We start from the raw sequence: 22,012 nt of genomic DNA, 5'->3' as shown, positions 1-22,012 counted from the left end.
CTCTCTCAGCTTTTGCTTGTCTGTAAAGGTGTTAATTTCTCCATCAAATCTGAATGAGATCCTTGCTGGGTAGAGCAATCTTGGTTGTAGGTTTTTCTCCTTCATCACTTTAAGTATATCCTGCCACTCCCTTCTGGCTTGCAGAGTTTCTGCTGAAAGATCAGCTGTTAACCTTATGGGGATTCCCTTGTGTGTTATTTGTTGTTTTTCCCTTGCTGCTTTTAATATGTTTTCTTTATATTTAATTTTGGATAGTTTGATTAATATGTATCTTCGCGTGTTTCTCCTTGGATTTATCCTGTATGGGACTCTCTGTGCTTCCAGGACTTGATTAACTATTTCCTTTCCCATATTAGGGAAGTTTTCAACTATAATCTCTTCAAATATTTTCTCAGTCCCTTTCTTTTTCTCTTCTTCTTCTGGGACCCCTATAATTCGAATGTTGGTGCGTTTAATGTTGTCCCAGAGGTCTCTGAGACTGTCCTCAGTTCTTTTCATTCTTTTTTCTTTATTCTGCTCTGCAGTAGTTATTTCCACTATTTTATCTTCCAGGTCACTTATCCGTTCTTCTGCCTCAGTTATTCTGCTATTGATCCCTTCTAGAGTATTTTTAATTTCATTTATTGTGTTTTTCATCATTGCTTTGTTCCTCTTTAGTTCTTCTACGTCCTTGTTAAATGTTTCTTGCATTTTGTCTATTCTATTTCCAAGATTTTCAATCATCCTTACTATCATTATTCTGTATTCTTTTTCAGGTAGACTACCTATTTCCTCTTCATTTGTTAGGTCTGATGTGTTTTGACCCTGCTCCTTCATCTGCTGTGTGTTTTTCTGTCTTCTCATTTTGCTTATCTTACTGTGTTTGGGGTCTCCTTTTCACAGGCTGCAGGTTCGTAGTTCCCGTTGTTTTTGGTATCTGTCCCCAGTGGCTAAGTTTGGTTCAGTGGGTTGTGTTGGCTTCCTGGTGGAGGGAACTAGTGCCTGTGTTCTGGTGGATGAGGCTGGATCTTGTCTTTCTGGTGGGCACGTCCACGTCTGGTGGTGTGTTTTGGGGTGTCTGTGGCCTTATTATGATTTTAGGCAGCCTCTCTGCTAATGGATGGGGCTGTGTTCCTGTCTTGCTAGTTGTTTGGCATAGGGTGTCCAGCACTGTAGCTTGCTGGTCCTTGAGTGAAGCTGGGTATTGATGTTGAGATGGAGATCTCTGAAAGATTTTCGCTGTTTGGTATTACGTGGAGCTGGGAGGTCTCTTGTGGACCAGTGTCCTGAAGTTGGCTCTCCCACCTCAGAGGCACAGCCCTGATGCCTGGCTGGAGCACCAAGAGCCTTTCATCCACACAGCTCAGAGTAAAAGGGAGAAAAAATAGAAAGAGAGAAAGAGGATATAATATAGTGAAGTAAAATAAAGCTATTATAAAGCAAAGCTATACAGACAAAATCTCACCCAGAAGCATATACATATACACTCAGAAAAAAAGGAAAAGGGGAAAAATTAATATATCCTGCTCCCAAAGTCCACCTCCTGAATTTGGGATGATTCGTTGTCTATTCAGGTATTCAACAGATGCAGGCACATCAAGTTGTTTGTGGAGTTTTAATCCACTGCTTCTGAGGCTGCTGGGAGAGATTTCCCTTTCTCTTCTTTGTTCGCACAGCTCCCGGGGTTCAGCTTTGGATTTGGACCCGCCTCTGCGTGTAGGTCGCCTTAGGGCGTCTGTTCCCCGCCCAGACAGAACGGGGTTAAAGGAGCAGCTGCTTCGGGGGCTCTGGCTCATTCAGGCTGGGGGGAGGGAGGGGTACGGAGGCGGGGCGAACCTGCGGCGGCAGAGGCCAGCATGACGTTGCACCAGCCTGAGGCGCGCCGTGCGTTCTCCCGGGGAAGTTGTCCCCGGATCACAGGAGTCTGGCCGTGGCGGGCTGCACCGGCTCCCGGGAGGAGCGGTGTGGAGAGTGACCTGTGCTTGCACACAGACTTTCTGGTGGCGGCAGCAGCAGCCTTAGCATCTCATGCCCGTCTCTGGGGTCCGCACTGATAGCCGCGGCTCGCGCCCGTCTCTGGAGTTCGTTTAGGCAGCGCTCTGAATCCCCTCTCCTCGTGCACCAGGAAACAAAGAGGGAAGAAAAAGTCTCTTGCCTCTTCGGCAGCTCCAGACCTTTTCCCGGACTCCCTCCCAGCTAGCTGTGGTGCGCTAACCCCTTCAGGCTGTGTTCACGCCGCCAACCCCAGTCCTCTCCCGGAGATCGAAGCCCGAGCCTCAGCTCCCAGCCCCGCCCGCCCCGGCGGGTGAGCAGACAAGCCTCTCTGACTGGTGAGTGCTGCTCGGCGCCGAGCCTCTGTGCGGGAATCTCTCCGCTTTGCCCTCCGCACCGCTGTGGCTGCGCTCTCCTCCGTGGCTCCGAGGCTTCCCCCCTCTGCCACCCACAGTCTCCGCCCGTGAAGGGGCTTCCTAGTGTGTGGAAACCTTTCCTCCTTCCCGGCTCCCTCCCACTGGTGCAGGTCCCGTCCCTATTCTTTTGTCTCTGTTATTTCTTTTTTCTTTTGCCCTACCCAAGTACGTGGGGAGTTTCTTGCCTTTTGGGAGGTCTGACGTCTTCTGCCAGCATTCAGTGGGTGTTCTGTGGGAGCAGTTCCACGTGTAGATGTATTTCTGATGTATCTGTGGGAAGGAAGGTGATCTCCGTGTCTTACTCTTCCGCCATCTTGCCCTCCTCCCCACAAGTTCTTCGACTTTTTTAATTGCATAAAGTTTACTTTTTGTTTTGTAAAATTCTATGGGTTTTTACAAATGCATAGAATCATGTATCCAACTCTCTAATACCATACTGAAGAGTCAGTCCCATAACAGAAAAATTTTCCTGTGCAATCCATTTGTAGTTAACTTGTCTTCTACCCCAACCTCTGGCAACTACTGATCTGTTTTCCATCCCTATAGTTTTACCTTTTGCAGAATGTCATATAGATAGAATCATACAATACATAGCCTTTTGTATATGGCTTTTTTCACTTATAAAAATACATTTATGATTCATCCACATTGTTGCATGAATCAAGTATGTTCTTTTTATTGCCAACTAGTATTCCATTGCATTGATATAACAGTTTTTTTTGTGGGTTTTTTTTGACGGTTGTGTTTTAAGAGACATCCTGGTTGTTTCCAGTTTGGAGTGATTATGAATAAAATTACTCTGAACATTAGCATACAGGTTTTTTGGTGTGAGTATAGTCTTTCAGTTCACTTGGGTAAATACTTAAGAGCAGAATTGCTGGATCATATGATAAGTCTATTATATGAGTTTACATTAATAAGAAACTGCCAAATTTTCTTCCAAAGTGGCTGTACCACTTTGCATTTCCACCAGCAATAAATGAGATTCCTGTTACTCTGTCTTTGACAATATTTGGTATTGTTGTCAGAGGGACCCTAACCCCACCCTTAAGTTCAATAATTCACTATAAGAACTCACAGAACTCAAAAATGCTGTTAAGCTCATAGTTAAGGTTTATTACAGTGACAGGATACAGATTAAAATCAGCGAAGGGAAGAGGTGCATAAGACAGGGTCCAGGAGAGTTCCAAGTGAGAAGCTTCCAACTGTCCTCTCCCAGGAGAGTCGTGGACAAAGCTAACTCCTCTCAGCAATGATGTGTAACAATACACACAGATTATTATCAACCAGGGATGCTCACCTGAGCCTTGGTGTCCAGAGATTTTATTGGGGCTCAGTCACATAGACACAGATGACTGCCTGTGTGGCCAATCTTAGTTTCCAGCTCCTCCAGAGGGGAGCTGATACCACATGACCCAAAGCCCCACCATAAATCACATTGTTAGAGTACCTGGTGTGGTCCAAGGCTCCCCCCGCCCACCAAGTAAAACAAAGACACTCATCAGGTGGGACTACTAAGGACTTAAACATTACCTCCCTGGAGCCATGGACACAAGCCAGACTTTTGTTTGGGTAAGGTTAATTCTTAACTATGCAAATAAGAACTTAATATTTTCTAATCCATTATCTGAGTTTACATGAAAAAAAAAACGGAAGCTTTTTCTGTAAACGAAAATAGTTAACTTTTCACTAAAATGCCATAGTACTGTAGTGAGTGTGTGTGTGTGTGTGTGTGTGTGTGTGTGTGTGTGTGTGTGTGTGTGTGTAGAAAGAAAGAGTAGTGAGAAGGAGGGAGGAAGAGGTAAGGAGAGACTGAGATTATAGTAATAATATATTTAGGAAACTTTCTCAGATTGTATTACTGTCATTTATATGTTTGGTTTTCTTCTTCATTTTAGTTGCTAGGAGGTATGAGATGAAGTTACAGTCTTTTGTCTATTGTTTCCTCTTTTACAAACTTCTGATATCAATACTGTTGAGATTTTAGTTAGATTGTAAATTTGTGTTTTACTTTATTTCATTGCATCTTTTATTATTTTAGGGTTGATAGGACACAAACATCCTGGACAAATTTTTCAAACGTCATTGTTAGGTCATTGTCAGATTTCAAGCACAAGATGAGGAACCAACACTTGTATTTGCCTTGCCTTTTTCCAAAATCCTAGTGAAACATCCAAATAGATATTTTTAAAAATATTCATCCATAAAAACTCTGAAAAAAGAAGGATATCATCGGTGGACCAGAACTTTTAAGTAATTTTTAGAAGATGGAAAGTGGAAAGGTTCCTAACCGATGAGAAAACCGAAAGAGGACAGCTGCCTGGAGAGGGCCCCCTTCTTCCCCAGAGACCCAAAGACATACCAAGCTCTGAGTTCACAAGCACAGAGAGGAAGAATGGTCATTATTATAGTAAGGAGGTACTCTAGTGAAGAGATAACTTGTAAGTTTAGTGCCTCCAAGTCCATAACAGCACCCTCTGCATACAAGTTGGTGCCCCTTCTTGGCAAATGAATTACAAAATGGCATGTCTTCCTCATGGGTTTGCCCACACCAAGACACAGAGTTTTGAAAGGCGAATATAACTGATTTAAGTCCTACTCACTGCCTCAGTGGGATGTCTCTTTTCAGGGAAAAACCTCTACAACCTTAGCTGGTTGCCCTGTTTGTTTTTTTGTGTTTTTTTTTTTTTTCTGTTTTGTTGTGTCTGCAAGATAGGTATGTGAGAGTTCCTCTGTCTTTCCTAGGGAAGGTGGTTCTTCAAGTGCTACGTGGAAAGGGTTCCTCTAAGGTAGCACAAAGAGCACTGTATGTTTTTCACATCTGGGCCCTCTTCAGAGGCTCTCAAATGTAATATTCACTTCCAGTTCTGTCCGAGATGGAGTAGCCCCATTCCTACCACATCCTATCTCTTACAACTTAAGAACAACCCCCTGGAAATAGTACACAAACTAGCATAAGAAGAATCTGAAATGTGGAAAGAAGAAGGTAGATGGTTCAGGGACCTCAGGACCTGAGGAACAACATGGTAGTGAGTTTCCATGGCTTCCTTATTGCCTCTACATCCTGGACAATGGCTGCAGAAGCCTCCAATCTGGAACTTCCAACAGGCACAGAGCAAAAAAAAAAAAAACAAATAAAAAAGAAAAGCAACAAAAAGCTCCAAGAAAAGCCTAGTTTCCCTAGCCAAAGGAACAGGAAAAGGGTGGCCTTCCAGAACAGAAAATCTTTTTGATAATACGCACCCTACTCCAGGGGGGCCAAACAGGGAGCTGATCTTCCACCCAACCCCCCTCCTTGGCCCTATGGAAGCAGGCAGTGGCATTCCAATGTCCCTACCCGGTGGTGTTAGGGGGCCAATCAGATTACATTATGTAGGACCTTTTAGGTGATGGTGAAGACTTGCAGTTTTACTCTGAGAAACCAGTTGATGGTTTTCAGCAGGGAGTGACACGATCTGACTTAGTTTTAACAGGATCTGCCTGGTGAGTTGAGGATAGACAGACAGGGAAGGGGCAGAAACAGGCTGTATTTTCTTTGTTGAACTGCAAGACAACTCAACAAAGTTGTCAGGGCATGTTTTATCATGGCATTTTTTGGTTAAGACAACTGAGACTCAGAGAGGTAAAGTAGCATGTTCAAGGTCACACAGCTAGTATAGGACAGAGCTGTATCTAGCACCCGGACCGTCAAACTTCTGTGAAGAGTAGCTACATTTACAGAATGCAGTATCACTTCAGGAAGATTTTTAAAGAATCCCTACTAAAATGCTGCTAAGTATTTGTGAAAATTGCGTCAGAAAGGGGGAAGGGGGGAGAGCAGAGATTTAAAAAAAAGGGAAGAAGGTTGCTAAATATAGGCCTGCACTGTCTCCCTTCCACCATTAGATGGCAATTTTCTATTTGTTACAGAGGAAATGGCCCCACAGTTTCCTGGGAAGTTGACAGAAATGAAGGAATTACAAAATGAAACTAATGAATAAGTGGATCATGGCTTTGAAAAAAACAAAATCCAATTGATCCAATACATGTGTGTGGTGGTAAGAGAGCGGGATCCGGGCTTTAAGAGCAGTGGTAGAATGAACAAAATAATTTAACAATCACTGCTGACAGCACAAATTAGAACATTGATTTTCAAACAGCAGGTTGTAAAGAAGAGCAGTTCCTAAAATCAATTCAGTGAGGGGCAACTAGCAATCTTTTAATTCAAAAGAACAAAATAGAAAATGTTGGAATACATTGCAAATAGTAAGATCAGAATTAATTTGTGACTCTTGTCTGGTTTTATAAAAATAAATACGTATGTATTGAGCCATAATGCAAAATGTATTTAAAATTTTTTTTTATCATGAGTACGGTCAAAAGAAGTTTAGAAGACACTGGGCTAGATGAAATGTAAATGAACAGAAGGATTGCACCTACTTGAAACACATGATTTTGTGGAGATGTTTATCTTGGTTTTAAATTTTCTTTTTTCTCTCCTCCCCACCCGCATCCAGTCTCAGGGCCTGTTATGGGCTGAACTTGTGTCCCTCCCACCAAATTCACATGTTGAAGCCCTAACCCCCAGTACCTCGGAATGTGACTGTATTTGGAGATAGGGCCTTTGCGAAGGTGATTAAATTAGAGTGAGGCCATTGTGGTGGGCCCTGATCCAATCTGACTGGTGTCAAAGGAAAATTTGAACACAAAGAGAGACACCAGGCACGTGCATGCACAGAGGAAAGAACGTGTGAGGACACAGGGAGAAGTAGGCCATCTACAAGCCAAGGAGAGAGGCCTCAGGAGACACCAAACCTACTGACATCTTGATCTTGGACTTCTAGCTTCCAGAACTGTGAGAATATTACTTTCCGTTGTTGAGTCACCCAGTTTGTGGTATTTTGTTATGGTAGCCCTAGCAAACTAATACAGGGTTAGAGTCTGATATTCTGTTTCTGAGACCTGGGACAAGAAAAGACCCGGGCCAACTGAATGTCCTGCCGCTTTCCAAATGAGAGTTTCTTGATTTGATTCAGTTCTTCACAGAGGAAAGCGCATAAGCTCTTATGCCAAATGTACCTGCATTCTCCATCATTTTAATAAAGGTGTGATTTTGGCTTAGTTAACGTCTCCAAGATGAAATTTCCTCATATATAAAATTGCACTAATAATGCTTTTCCTGCAATGTTGATGTAAAGATTAAATGATATACAGTTGGCTCCCCATATCCACAGGTTCCACATCTGCAGATTCAACCAACTCTGGATCAGAAATATTTGGGAAAAAAATTCCAGAAAGTTCCAAAAAGCAAAACTTGAATTTGCTGCATGCCAGCAACTATTTACGTAGCATTTATATTGTATTAGGTATTATAAGTAATCTAGAGATGATTTAAAGTATACGGAAAGATGTGCATAGGTTATATACAAATACTCTGCCATGACATTTTATATAAGGGATTTGAGAATCCATGGATTTTGGTGTCCACAGGGGGTCCTGGAGCCAATCCCCTGTGGATACCAAGGGACAGCTGTAATTATCTAGAATTCCTAGCAGTTAATAAATCATTGTAGTTTTTCCTGCTGTCATCATTGTAGTTGCTTATTAGTGTTATGTATTCATTTTGTGGCTGTTCCAATTTCTCTCTTTCCTTGAAAGTATGTTGTCTTCTGGAACATTCACTAAAATGGTTAAGAGGTAGAAAGTGGGCATGAGAGAAGTTGAAAAGACCAAAATTATTTGATCCAATGTAAAAAGGTTTGACTAGGGTAGAGGAGTTGTTGCCACATACCACATGTTTGACTAGGGGAGAAGAGTGGTTGCCACCATGTGATGCAGCACTAGTTCAGGAGATTAAGAGGTTAATTAGTAAATGGATCAGAGATTTTAATAATAATAAAAATAATAGACAAAAACATGAATGAATTTCTTTTTAAAAATTTTGGGATAATTGTGGATTCATATACAGTTGTAAGAAATAATACAGAGAGATCGTGTGTAGCCTTTAGCAGTTTTCCCCAGTGATAACATCTTGCAAAACTATAGTACAAACAGGCAGATTCATAGAGACAGAAAGTAGAATAGAAGTTGCCAGGGGCTGAGGGGGGAAATGGGGAGTTATTATTTAATGGTATAGAGTTTTTGTTTTGAGTGATGGAAAAGTTTTGGAAATAGATAGCAGTGATGGTTATACCACACTGTGAATGTGCTTAATGCCACTGAATTATGCTGTTTAAAATGGTCAGAATGGCAAACTTCATGCTATCACAATAATAAAAATTTATCACAGTTATAAAAAGAAACCTTGTTATGGACTGAATGTTCTCTCCCAAAATTCATATGTTGAAGCCCTAACCCCTAATGTGATAGTATTTGGAGGGTAGGGCCTTTGTGAGTTAATTAGGTTTAGATGAGGTCATGAGAGTGGGTCCCCCATGATGGTATTAGTACCCTTATAAGAAGAGGAAGAGACACCAGAGTTCTCTCTCTTGGCCATGTCAGGATACAGCAAGAAGGTAGCCATTTACAAGGCAGGAAGAGGGCCCTTACAATAAACGGAATCTGTCAGAACCTTGATTTTAGATTTCATAGCCTTCAGAACTGTGAGAAATAAATGTCTGTTGCTTAAACCACCAGTCTATGGTATTTTGTTATGGAGGCCTGAGCAGACTAACACACCTACAGTACAATATCACAACCAGGATACGGTCAAGATACAGAGCAGTTATATCACCACAGGGATCCCTCATGTTGTCTTTTATAGTCACACTCTCCTCCCTTATCCCTGACCTATGGCCACTACTAATCTGGTCTCCATTTCTATAATTTTATAATTTCAAGAATGTTATATAGATAAAGTCATGTAGTATAAGACCTTTTGGGGTTGGCTTTTTTCTCTCGGCCTAATTCCCTTGAGATCCATCCAAACTGTTGCTGTATCTATAGTTTGTTCCTTTTTATTGCTAAGTGGTGTTCCATTGGTATGGACGTATCACAGTTTGTTTAACCAGTCCCCCACTGAAGGACATTTGGGTTATTTCCAGTTTTAGATTATTATTAATAAAGCTTATATGAACATTTGTATACAGATATTTGTATGAACATAAGTGTTCATTTCTTTGGGATATATGCCAAGTAGTGAAATTTCTGGGTTGTATGGTAAGCCATGTTTAGTTTTCTAAGAAAGTGCTGCACTCTTTATCAGAGTGGCCGTACCATTTTCCATTCCCACTAGCCATGTATGAGTGATCCAGTTTCTCCACATCTTTGCAAACATTAGGTGCTTGTACTATTTTTTTTTATTATAGCTATTCTGGTATTCAAATGTTGAACCAGCCTTTCACACTTAGAATAAATCCCACTTGGTTATGGTGTATAATTACTTTTATATATTGCTGGATTAGATTTGCTAATTTTTTATTGAGGACTTTTTGTGTTTAAGTTCATGAGAGATATTGTTCTATAGTTTTTCTTTTTCTTTTCTTTCTTTTGGTACTGTCTTTGGTTTTGGTATCTGGGTAATATTAGCATCATAAAATGAGTTGGAGAGTGTTCCCATCTGCTATTTTCTGGAAGAGATTGTGTAAAATTGGTGTTAATTCTTCTTTAAATGTTTGGTAGAATTCTCCAGTGAAACCATTCAGGAGCTTTTTAATTACAAATTCATTTTTTTCAGTGCTTATAGGACTATTTAGGTTGCCTGTTTTATTGAGGTTGAGTATGGTAGTTTGTGGATTTGGAGGAACTGGTCCCCTTCTAAGTTTTCAAATTTATGAGCATACAGTTCATAGTATTCCTTTATTATCCTTTTAATGGCTTCAGGATCTAAAATGATATCTGATGTTTTATTTCTTATATTGATGATATGTGTCTTCTCTCTTTTTTCGTCTTTGTCAGTCTTGCTAAAGGTTTATCAGTTTTTATCAATTTCTTAAGAAGAACTTTCTGTTTCATTGATTTTCTGTCTTATGTACCTGTTTTTAATTTCATTGATTTCTGCTCATATCTTTATTTCTTCCCTTCCTCTGCTTCCTTTGGGTTTATTTTGTTCTTCTATTTCTAATTTCTTGTTTTTACCCATTCTGATGTTCTTCTTTCCTTTTTGAAGTTCCAAGCCTTCTTCTCTTATCATCTTTGCTATTTAGAGAACCTCCTTTAGCCATTCTTTAAAGGTAGGTTTGCTAGTAACAAATTCTCTTAGTTTCCTTTGACCAAGAATGCCTTTACTTCCTCTTAATTCCTGAATGATATTTTCACTTGATATATAATTCACAATTGACAGATCTTTTCTTTCAGTACTTGAAAAATATTGTGCTATTTCCTGCTGACCTCCATGGTTTCCTTTGAGAAATACCCTATGATTCAAATTGGTATTCCACTATAAGTAATGCATTATTTCTCTCTGGCTGCTTTCATGATTTCTTTTTTTTTCTTTTTGGTTTTTGAAAACTTTTCAGAAGTTTTGTGTCTTGACATGAATTTTGTTAGGTTTATCCCTGTTTGAGTTTCACTCAGTTTCTTGAGTCTTCTTGAATTCACCACATTTGGGAAGTTTTCAGCCATTATTTCCTCAAAAACATTTTCAGTTCCATTCTCTCTCTCTCTTTTCTGCTATCCCATGATACAAATGTTAGATCCTTTGTTATTACTCCAGACTAATGTCTGTGAGACTGTTCATTTTTTTCTCTTGTTGTTCAGATTGGGAAAATTCTATTGATGTGTCCTCAAATTCACAGATTTTTGCTTCTGTCATCTCCACTCTTTTTATTATTGTATTTTTCAGTTCTGTGATCACTATTTGGTTTTCTCATATAACTTGTATTTCTTTGCTGATATTTTCTATATTTTTTCATTTGTTTGAAGAGAATTTGTAATTGCCTGTTGAAGCATTTTTATGATGGTTGCTTTAAAATTCTTGTCAGATCATTCCATCATCTGATTCATTTCCATGTTGGTGTCTGTTGATGATCTTTTCTCATTCATGTTGTGATTTTCCGGTTCTTGGTATGATGAGTGACTTTTTGATTGTATCCTGAAAACTTTGGATACTATATCAGTAGACTCTGGATCCTATTAATTCTTTTTTTTTTTTTTTAAACAGTCAGTCCCCTGGTTGAGTTGTAGCAGGAGGGCTGAGTGGTGTATATGTTCAGCTTCCCTCTGGTGCCCGATGATACTACCCCAGCAAAAGTAGGCAGTGACTCCACTGGCATATTTTAGATATGTGGTCTGGAAGTTCAGCTCCCCCCTTGGCTCCATGGACACCTTCCCAGTGGAAACAGGACACTGACTCATGACATCTCACTGCCTCCTAGTGTGGATGTAAGCTCAGCTCCCTGCTGGTTCCCACTGACATTAGTGAGGGGTAAAGCCAAGGGTTGACTCACTGCTTTTTTGCTACAGGGTAGGGGCAGTAGCTTGGCTTTGTGCTGAGCCCCTCAAACATACAGGGAGAGGAAGGGGAAAGTGGAATGCCAACAAACCCCACCTCTCACCACCTCCTTCTGCCTTGTTGATGCCTGGTAGGGATGGAGGTTCATCTCCTGACTGGGTCCCACTGATACTAGGGGAGGGAGAAAGCAAAGTTTGGGTTAGCTCACCTCTCACCACCTCATTCAGCTTCATCATTAACGTTGGGTGGTGCTGGAGGCCCACCTCTCCACTGGGACCTGCTGATGGGAGCAGACAGGAGAGAAAAGGAATGCCTGCTAGCCCTGTTTCACACCACCTTATTCAATCTTGTTGCTACTGGGTTGCTGTGGAGATTCAGCTTCCTACTGGACCATGCTGACACAAGAAGCAGAAGAATAGTGGATGGTGTAGCGCTGACTAGACCTGATTAGCACCACCTTGTCCAGTGTCATTGATGCCAGATGGGGGTGGATACTTAGTTCCCCACTGCTGGGCCCTGCTAACACTTGGGATGGGGGGAGACCAGAGTACTGACTAGCTTCATTTCTCACTGCCTCATTAAGTACCCTTACTACCCAGTGGGGATGGAGGCTCAGCTCACTGCTGGATCTGCTGATACTACCCTATGGGGGGGAATCAGAGCACTGCCTGCTTCCTTGCACAGGGATAGAAGCTCAGCTCTCTGCTCAGCCCCATCAGTACCCCTGCAGGGGAATTAGAACACCACCTGCTTCTGCCAGTGGGGCTTGGAAGATCCCACATAAGGAGAGGTGCTTTTTTTCTGTTGGTTGGTTGGAGTAGTGCCGGTATTGCCAAAAGTTTTCTGTTGTTTTGCCATCCCTTTTCTGGTCCCTCAACTAGGGGTATCCAGCTTTTCTTGAAGCTTTTTCTTTTATCTGTACCTGTTGGCAGTTCTCGGTTGGAGGTTTCTACCGGGCCCTGTCTGGGATATAAGGGAGGCAATAAGGAAACCCAGGGATCTCCCCTGCATTGTCATGTTTCAGGTCTCTGGGAAGTTTGACTTCTTTCCACCTTTCAGAGTCTTCCTAAGCTTGTTTGTTGTGTTATAGCCAGGGTTTCTTAGTTGTAAGAGGAAAGCCCTGGGAGGAATGAGGTGCTCCATCTTGGCCCAAACCAGAAGTTCCTTGTATTTCTTTTTAATATGGGAGTAGAGAAAACTTTTCGAACTGACTCAACATTTAGAATCAATCAATAAAAGATTAATACATTTTCTTACGTTAAAAACACATAATCATAATCAAATGTAAACCTGGAGAAAATATTTGACATGTATATGACAGACAAAAGATTAATTTCCCTAATAAATAAAGAGATCTTAACAATGAAGACAAAAAAGTCTAAAATCTTGATAGAAAAAATTGTCAAATGGCAGAGTTCGCAGAGAAATGCAAATGAACATTGGAAAAGATGCTTACTTTCACTCACAATAATATGAATGCCAATTAAAACTACACTGTTACCATTTTACCAAAATCACATTGGCTAAAATCCTCAAGTTTGACAGAACACACTGTTGACAGGCCTGTGAAGAAACAAGTACTCTCATACGTTGCTGGTGGGAGTGCAACATGGTACAATTCCCAAGGAAGGGAATTTGGTTTATCTAACAAAATTACACTTACCCCTTGACTTAGCAATCTCACTGCTAGGAATTTACCTGGTAGGTATGCTTCTATAATTATGAAATAATAAATGCACAAGGTTATTTATTGTGGCATTATGTTTAATAATGAAGACTGGAACTCTGAAATGTCCACCAATAAAGGACCTATTGAATAAACAAAGGTATAGCCTCATAATGAAGTATTATACAATTGTATAAAAAGAATGAGAAGATGACTATGTACTGATATGGAGGTTATTTTGCTAAAAAGATGTGCAGAGCATGTATATAGTGTTTTATCTTTTGTATATGAAAGAAGGGAAGTAAGAATATGTGTATATGTTTGCTCTCCCCTCCTCCCAAATACCAGAAACTAATAGAAATAGTTACCTGTAGAGAGCTTGGAGAGGGGCTGAAGAGGAGAGAATAGGAATTGGAGAGAGATTTCTTTGAGTATGCCTTTTTATATAGCTTGACTTTTGAAATATATAAATGTTTAACTTCCAGAAAATGCAATGAAATAAAAAAGAAGACAAAGCAAAGCCTAAAATTGGAAAGAAACGAATAAACCTGACTCTATATCAAAGGTAACAGAATTGCTCAGAGACAAGAATTATTTCAAATAATTTATGAACATAATATTTCAACTGTACTGAAGTCAAAAAGAAGTGAAAAGAATCTTAAATGTTACTTTGCAGTTTTAGTGGTAACATTGGTATTGAAATTTTGAAACTCATGTAGGTGTATGTTTGTATTATAGATAAAGCAAATAAGTAATTATGTTAATTATATATAGAACTAAAATCTTCAGTATAATAGGAAATAAATACATGTATAAAATAACTTTTGGAAAAACCTTATAATGTTAAATTTGAATGGAAAATATCAGTATGAGCTCATGATTAATATATATCATATATATCAAGCATGATATCATCATTAATATATATATAATATATAAGTTATTTTATATATAAAAATATAAAACGTATATGTATTTTTCAGGACCAGAGACATAATTTGTGTGGCCCAGTGCAAAACGAAAATGTGGGGCTATTTGTTCAAAAACCAGGAATAAAGTGCCATTAAAGGTAAAACATAAAGGCTTTTCCTTTCTTCTACAGTCTCTCACTCACTCAACTTGTCATGGTGTTTTTTATTTGCTATTTAATGGTGTTCTAAGTAAAGAAAAATTAAAATGTTAAATTGTTAGCATGAATTTTACCCTTAGTCTTTATATTGTGCAATGTCAGTTTTTTTTTTTTTTTTTTTTTTTTAAATTTTTATTTATTTATTTATTTTTAATTTATGGCTATGTTGGGTCTTCGTTTCTGTGCGAGGGCTTTCACTAGTTGTGGCAAGTGGGGGTCACTCTTCATCGCTGTGCGCGGGCCTCTCACTATCGCGGCCTCTCTTGTTGCGGAGCACAGGCTCCAGACGCGCAGGCTCAGTAATTATGGCTCACGGGCCCAGCCGCTCCGCGGCATGTGGGATCTTCCCAGACCAGGGCTCGAACCCGTGTTCCCTGCATTAGCAGGCAGATTCTCAACCACTGCGCCACCAGGGAAGCCCCAATGTCAGTTTTAAAAGCAAATGTAAGAGCATTTGACTTGCATGTGGAATAGCTGAAACGTCACAATTTGTATTTTGTGACTTATCCTGGAGACTGTCTTGAGCTGGCCGGAAGAGACTAACACAAATCAGATTTAGGAAGTGCGAAGGAAGAAGAAAAGGTATCCCTTTGCATGGGATACTCAGGAGGCAAGTACAGATGCTCCCAGGCCCCCAGGGGCCCTGCCCTGTGACAATGGGGCATGACTAATGTGATATGATGTACACCCCGGGCCAGGGGCAGGGAAGTCAAGCCAGCCATTTCCCCTTCCCATGGGCCTGCTGCCCCGACTCAACAGCTAATGGGAGACCTCCAAGCATACTGGAACCTTAGTGCTGGGATACACTAGTGATCTGGATTGGTGGTGGGGGAGAGGCTATCCTTGCTTGGTCACCTGCTAAATGTGATGTGGCACTGCTAACCTGGGGTGGGGACACCACCACCATGCCTTGTCCCAAGATGTTGTGGGGCAAATGCACCCAACCCTGACCTTCCCTACACTCATACCCAGGCTCCCATTCGGGACAGAGGGCAACCAACAGTGGTTGCTAGGAAGGGTTGGAGATGGGGAGGCTGGGCAGGGCCCAGGCACCAGGAGGCACGGGAGCAGCCCCTGGGAACCTGTCCTGGGGACCCAAGCATGAACTGAGGCTCCAAGTCCCTGGCGCATGCTCCATTATCACATTGGACTCTACTGACCAAATACAAATATAAAGATAAAATTGCAAATAATTTCAAGACAGTGATTACAGAGTACTAAATTCCAAGCACACGGCCCTTCTGGGCACGAGTGCCTGTGTGACTGTACTGGTAGCTTGCCCATGAAGCTGGCCCTTCTATTTCATAGTGCTGTTCACTTCTCTGGTCTAGAAGCAATGACATCCCAATAGCAATAAGCTTACATTGAAACCAGATCTTGGTTTCTAAATTCCCTAATAAAAGGAAACAGTGCTTCTTGGAGAAATGGCTTATTTCTGGCTTGGTACAGACAATATATAAGGTGAGGCTGGGGCTTCTTATGCCAGAAATTAAGAAAGCACCAAAAGACCAATGGGAACAGTTGAGCATCAAGAGGAATAATGAATGCCTTTGCTTATGATGATTGAATAAATTAAAACCATGAGTATCATGAGTCCATCATGACACTCAAATGAGAGAAAAAACTCATTAGTGATTGGTGATGACTATTATACAAACACTTTATTCTGAAAATTGGCAACCAAAGGAAAGAGTTAAGCGTTTACCCCGACTTTTAAGGAAAAACTTGTTTGTCTCCATTTGATTCTTCTTTATAGAAGAATGCCAGCTAACAGTTGCAAATGAATTTTTACAATAGCATCATTTTGGCATCTTCCAAGAATATAATTCATTCAGGCAAGGATCATTAAGGAATGCTAAAACAATTGGGTGACATTGATGGAGGCCGTATACTTATGTGGTACCTAAGTATCACCCCTCAAGTTCCTTTTTAATTACAAAGAGAAAAACTTAGCTTGGTTGTCATGACCTTAACCCTGTGATCACAGTTAACACCACTTACAGTGAGGTAGACTGAGGCTATGTGATGTAATATGATGTGATGCAATATGAAGGCCACAGTGTCACCTAGGTAGCATTCTTGCCAAAAATGTTTAACCTGAATCTAATCAAGCCTCTAGACCTAACATCCAGTTTATAGGTATAGTAGTTTACTAGGCTGCCATAACACAGTACCACAAACTGAGTGGCTTAAACAACAGAAATTTATTATCTCACAGTTCTGGAGGCTGGAAGTGTGAGATTAAGGTGTGGGTAGCGTTGGTTCCTTCTGAGGGCTGTGAGGATCTGTTCCATGCCTCTCTCCTAGCTTCTGATGGTTTGTTGGCAATCTTTCATCTTCCCTGACGTGTAGAAGCATCACCTTGATCTCTGCCTTCATGTTCACATGGTGTTGTCCCTGTGTGCACATCTATCTCCACATTTTTCCTTTTATAAGGACACCAGTCATTTTGGATTAGGGACCCACCCTACTCCAGTATGACCTCATCCTAACTAATTATGTCTACAACGACACTATTTCCAAATAAGGTCATATTCTAAAGCACTGGGGGTTAGGGCTTTATAGAAGAGGAAAAATAAATTTCCCTCTACCTTTCTAGGTTCTTGGCTGAGACCTCCCTGTAATAAAAAGACAGATTAACAGGAGAAAAACAATCAGAAGTTTAAGAACATGTATACTGCCTATTTACATGGGAGAGACCCAGGAAAACTGAGTAATCCCCCCAAATGGCTCAAGCCACCACCTTAAATACCATCTCCAGCTAAAGACAAAGACAGATGGGAGGACTGGGGAGGCAGTTATGGTAGGCTACCAGGAAAAGCACAAGGAAAATGAAGTAAAAAGGTATGGTTGTTATGAAGATTTGAGTCCGTGCCTTCTCCACTGATAAGAGTTTCCAGAGATTTAGTCATCCTCTCTTCCTGGTACAGAGAGGGAGATACCCTTACAAATGGAGACCTCCCTTATAAATGTAAATGTCCCTTACAAAGAGTAACTTCTACTCGGTTTTCAGAGCTTTTCCTATGTCTGCTCTTTCTTAAAAAATAATCAGCCAAAAATAATCCTTATGCCAAAGAGGCAGATTTTAAGTTGACAAATTCTGCACACCTTCAGCTTCAACATATGATTTCAGGGGACAGACACAATTCAACTCATCACAACAGGAAATCTAGGAGAGAGAAGAACAAGTTAAATATCACCACAAGGAAATAATCAGACAAGTCCAGAATGTGAGACTTCCTATAAAGTCTCTTCAAAAAGATAATGTCATTTAAAAAAAGAAGTAGGGGGACTATTCCAAAAAGACTAAAGAAACCAAATGTATGAATTGTGATTGGATCCTGGTTTAAAAAAGAAACTGCTATAAGACATTATGATGGAAATTGGGGTGATTCGAATATGGACTGGGTATTCTAAGAGTTAAATGATACTATGGAATTACTGTTAATTTTCTTAGGGGTGCTCATGCTGTGATAGCTATATATGAGAATGAACTTATATTAGGATATGCAGGCTAAAGTGTTTGGGGTGAAGTGTCATGATGTCTCCAATTTACTTTTATTTTTATAATACAGTCTTTTAGGAATTTTATCTTTTTATTTAATTTTTATTTTATATTGGAGTATAGTTGATTTACAATATTGTGTTAGTTTCAGGTGAACAGCAAAGTGATTCAGTTATACATATATCCATTCTTTTTCAGATTCTTTTCCCATATAGGTTATTACAGTAGAGTTCCCAGTGCTATACAGTAGGTCCTTGTTGATTATCTATTTTATATGTAGTAGTGTGTATATGTTAATGTCAAACTCCTAATTTATCCCTCTCCCACCCCCTTTCCATTTTGGTAACCATAAGTTTGTTTTCTATGTCTGTGAGTCTGTTTCTGTTTTGTAAATAAGTTGATTTGTATCATTTTCTTAGACTCCACATGTAAGTGATATCATATGATATTTGTCTCTGTCTGACTTACTTCACTTAGTATGATAATCTCTAGGTCCATCCATGTTGCTGCAAATGGCATTATTTCATTCTTTTTTATGGATGGGTAGTATTCCATTGTGTCTGTATATATATATATATATATATATATATATATATATATATATATATATATATATATATATATACCACATCTTCTTTATCCATCCTCTCTTGATGGACATTTAGGTTGCTTACATGTCTTGGCTATTATAAATAGTGCTGCTATGAACATTGGGGTGCATGTATCTTTTCGAATTAATGTTTTTGTCTTTTCTGGGTATATACCCAGGAGTGGGATTGCTGGGTCACATGGTAGTTCTATTTTTAATTTTTTAAGGAACCTCCATACTGTTCTCCACAGTGGCTGTATCAATTTACATTCCCACCAACAGTGCAAGAGTGTTCCCTTTTCTCCACACCCTCTCCAGCATTTGTTGTTTGTAGATTTTCTAATGATGCCTATTCTAACCGGTGTGAGGTGATACCTTATTGTAGTTTTGATTTGCATTTCTTTAATAACTTGTGATGTTGAGCATCTTTTCATGTTCCTCTTGGCCATCTGTATGTCTTCTTTGGAGAAATGTCTATTTAGGTCTTCTGCCCATTTTTTTTATTAGGTTGTTTGTTTTTTTGATATTGAGCTGCATGAGCTGTTTGTATATTTTGGAGATTAATCCTTTGTCGGTTTTTCATTTGCAAATATTTTCTCCCATTCTGAGAGTTGTCTTTTCATCTCGTTTATGGTTTCCTTTGCTGTGCAAAAGCTTTTGAGTTTAATTAGGTCCCATTTGTTTATTTTTATTTTTATTTTCATTACTCTAGGAGGTGGATCCCAAAAGATCTTGCTGTGATTTATGTCAAAGAGTGTTCTGCCTATGTTTTTCTCTAAGAGTTTTATAGTATTCGATCTTACATTTAGGTCTCCAATTTACTTTTAAATAGACCAGCAAAAAATGTATATACATACATAAAACAAATATGTATGTACAGTGTGTATATAGATAAAGCAAATATACCAAAAGGTCAGCATTTGTTGAATTTAAATGGTGGGTATATGGGGTGTTCACAGTACTATTTGTTCAACTTTCCTGTATGTTCGACATTTTTCGTAATAAAATGTTGACAGCAAATAAAGAAAAAAGTTTTATTTTTAAAGAGAAGATTCTGCCCACCAACTCTCAATTGAAAATGAAAAAATTCAACAGGCTTAAAGTATAGAAGGCGAAAATCCAGTTAGTGAAAGGGAGAAATTCACCATCAAGGTTGTTAAACAGTTGGGCTGCTTTCCAAGTGATTCCTTCCCTCAAAGTCTTCATTACTGGGAGTTGGAAGCTAGAGTACAAGGCTCTCAATCAAGATGATTTGAGGGCCCCCCAAAGACCTGCTGACCTCTAAATATCTCCCCTGCTGGCTTCCCATGTGGCCTGAAATCCCTGTAACCTGGGTCAGTTCTTAGGAATAAAGTATTTTCTCACTATTCTGGGGCCCCCTTTTAAAATGCAAAGCTGGGAGGATGCTGGGGCCCATTAAGTGGGAACAATTGTCTTCGGAGCCAGTGCCCGCCCAGAGGCCCTCCATTCTAATAGCTCCTTTCCCAACCTCTTACCACCGCTGAGACTGGACAATACGTGCTCTAGGAAACTGAAATTGGACAATGTGTGCTCTAAGCAACTTCTTAGGTGAAGATACCATTTCAAGAAAGCTTACTTTTCGTGAATAAAATGGGGTGCATAAGGTCATTGCTGTTTTTACTTTGTCAACTGGGTGGCCTCTGAAAGCTTCTTAGAACACTTCAAAGGAAGCCTTCTCAACTCTTCCAGCCCTCCACCCCTTCCCTTTGTAACTGAATTCTTACTGACCCCGAAGCTTTTCACTGAATGAAGAGTTTCCAAGGGGTCTAAAAAATACCTGAGACAATTAGAGAAATGAAAACCAGGGGGTCAAGATTAATTGACCCTTGGCGGAGGATTTACATAAATAGGTCCTAACCTCTGGCTGTGAATAAAAGATAAATGTCCCATTAGGGTCAGAACCACAGTTCAAGGCCGTTCGCAGGGCCAAGCCTGGCTTCTCTGCTATGTCAGGAATTTCAGGAATGCCACTGATCATTGTGTGTTGGCAGAGCGCAGGGGGTTGCAGGCGGGATAACAGAAACCCAGACCTGCCCACTGGGTGAAGCTGCAGCTCTCCCACGCAGCGATCTGCAAATCGAGAGCGTGAGAAACCTGCAAGTGGAGAGAGGAGCCAGAAGTAATGCCTTCGAAAATGGGACGGATGCCTCCTCCTGAAAGGTGACTAAATTCATGTTTTGGATGGTGGTATTAACCTGTAAGATTAGAGGGGAGAAAGGGCATGTCCCCTGAGAAGAGCCAGTTTGCTCCCCTTACCTGTAGATCAGATGACCCAGTGCTAACCTCCTGCAGCCTGAAGGGCTCCACCACGTTTCCTTCTGCTGCTACCCAATAAAGAAGCTTACAAGGGTGTTACAAGACAATTTTTAGAAAAAAGGTAAAATCGTGATCCTTATACAGACATAAAAATGAACATGTGTTAAAGATTTTATTTTACTCGTAATAACTGAGGGAACTAGGCACGTGTTATAACTGATTTAAAAAAGAAGCAGCCCAGATTTATAGGGAGTAAAGAATGTTGAAATGAATTACAAATGGAGGCAAACGTTCCCCGCCCCCAGCCCCCCACCATGAAGGAGGTAAGTTGAACCAGACAGGACAGAATTTACATGTCTATCCCTTCTCTACAACTTACAGAGTTATAGAATAGCTCCTGTAGGAAACAAGTGCTTTAGGCAATAAAGTTTTCCCCTGAAGTATGAATTTTCTCTACAAGGGCAAGAAATTTTGCTTTCTACATATTGCCTTAAGAGAAGTGTCCCCTCTATCTGCTTACCTCTAACCCTTGCCCTGTCTCTGCGCTCCACCCCACCTCCTAGAAAACCGTATATATACGTACTTTTCAACCAAAGACTGAGGTGGGCTTGAGAACCTTTGGCCAAAGTTGATTTCCCTCTTCCACAATTTTCTACCTTATTTTATTTCTTTGTCACATAAAAATGCATAGAATCCTGGTTGGGTTGTTCCTTGGCAAGATGAGAAGGATGACGAAGATGCTGCTTTGCCCATGTCATCTTGCTCTCTGTCACACCTCTTGCACTAAAGAGAAATCACAAGGAGGATGGGAACTTGGGATGGAGAACCCACTTGCTCTGCAGCTGTTTTGGCCAGCAGATGCCTTAATCCTGATGGCCATTTTGGGCTTATTTTGCTGAGAGTCTCCAAAGTGACCCATTGCATCATGGAGACAAAGAGCAGGGATATCTTGGATTCTACTGCTTAGAAAGTATGTCTTTTTTTTCCCTCTGTTGCATCAAAGAGATCTGTCAAGCTTTCTAAAAGTACTAACTCTGAGCTGATATCTAAAGTTACAGATGGAAATATGGGCTCTTTAGATGGAGCTCT

The 22,012-nt window shown here is 40.4% G+C and overlaps 1 long non-coding RNA gene across 16 annotated transcripts in view; it reads left to right on the top strand.

Moving 5' to 3' along the window:
• LOC309652620 overlaps window positions 1-22,012 on the top strand; it is a 137,720-nt gene that overhangs the window by 71,248 nt on the left and 44,460 nt on the right. For 5 of the 16 annotated variants that reach the window (XR_014258807.1, XR_014258808.1, XR_014258809.1 and 2 more), the window contains exons 3-5: window positions 13,909-13,988; window positions 14,407-14,492; window positions 20,659-20,827. The exons of 4 other annotated variants lie outside the window; for them this stretch is intronic. This is a non-coding gene — a long non-coding RNA (uncharacterized lncRNA). The remainder of the gene's footprint in view (window positions 1-13,908; window positions 13,989-14,406; window positions 14,493-20,658; window positions 20,828-22,012) is intronic. 7 more of the 16 variants (XR_014258802.1, XR_014258806.1, XR_014258813.1 and 4 more) reach the window with 3 other exon arrangements.

This window comes from Balaenoptera physalus (assembly GCF_965194825.1).
Source record: "Balaenoptera physalus genome assembly, chromosome: X".
In the NCBI taxonomy this organism is placed as follows: Eukaryota; Metazoa; Chordata; class Mammalia; order Artiodactyla; family Balaenopteridae; genus Balaenoptera; species Balaenoptera physalus.
This window is presented reverse-complemented; position numbering and strand designations above follow the sequence as displayed.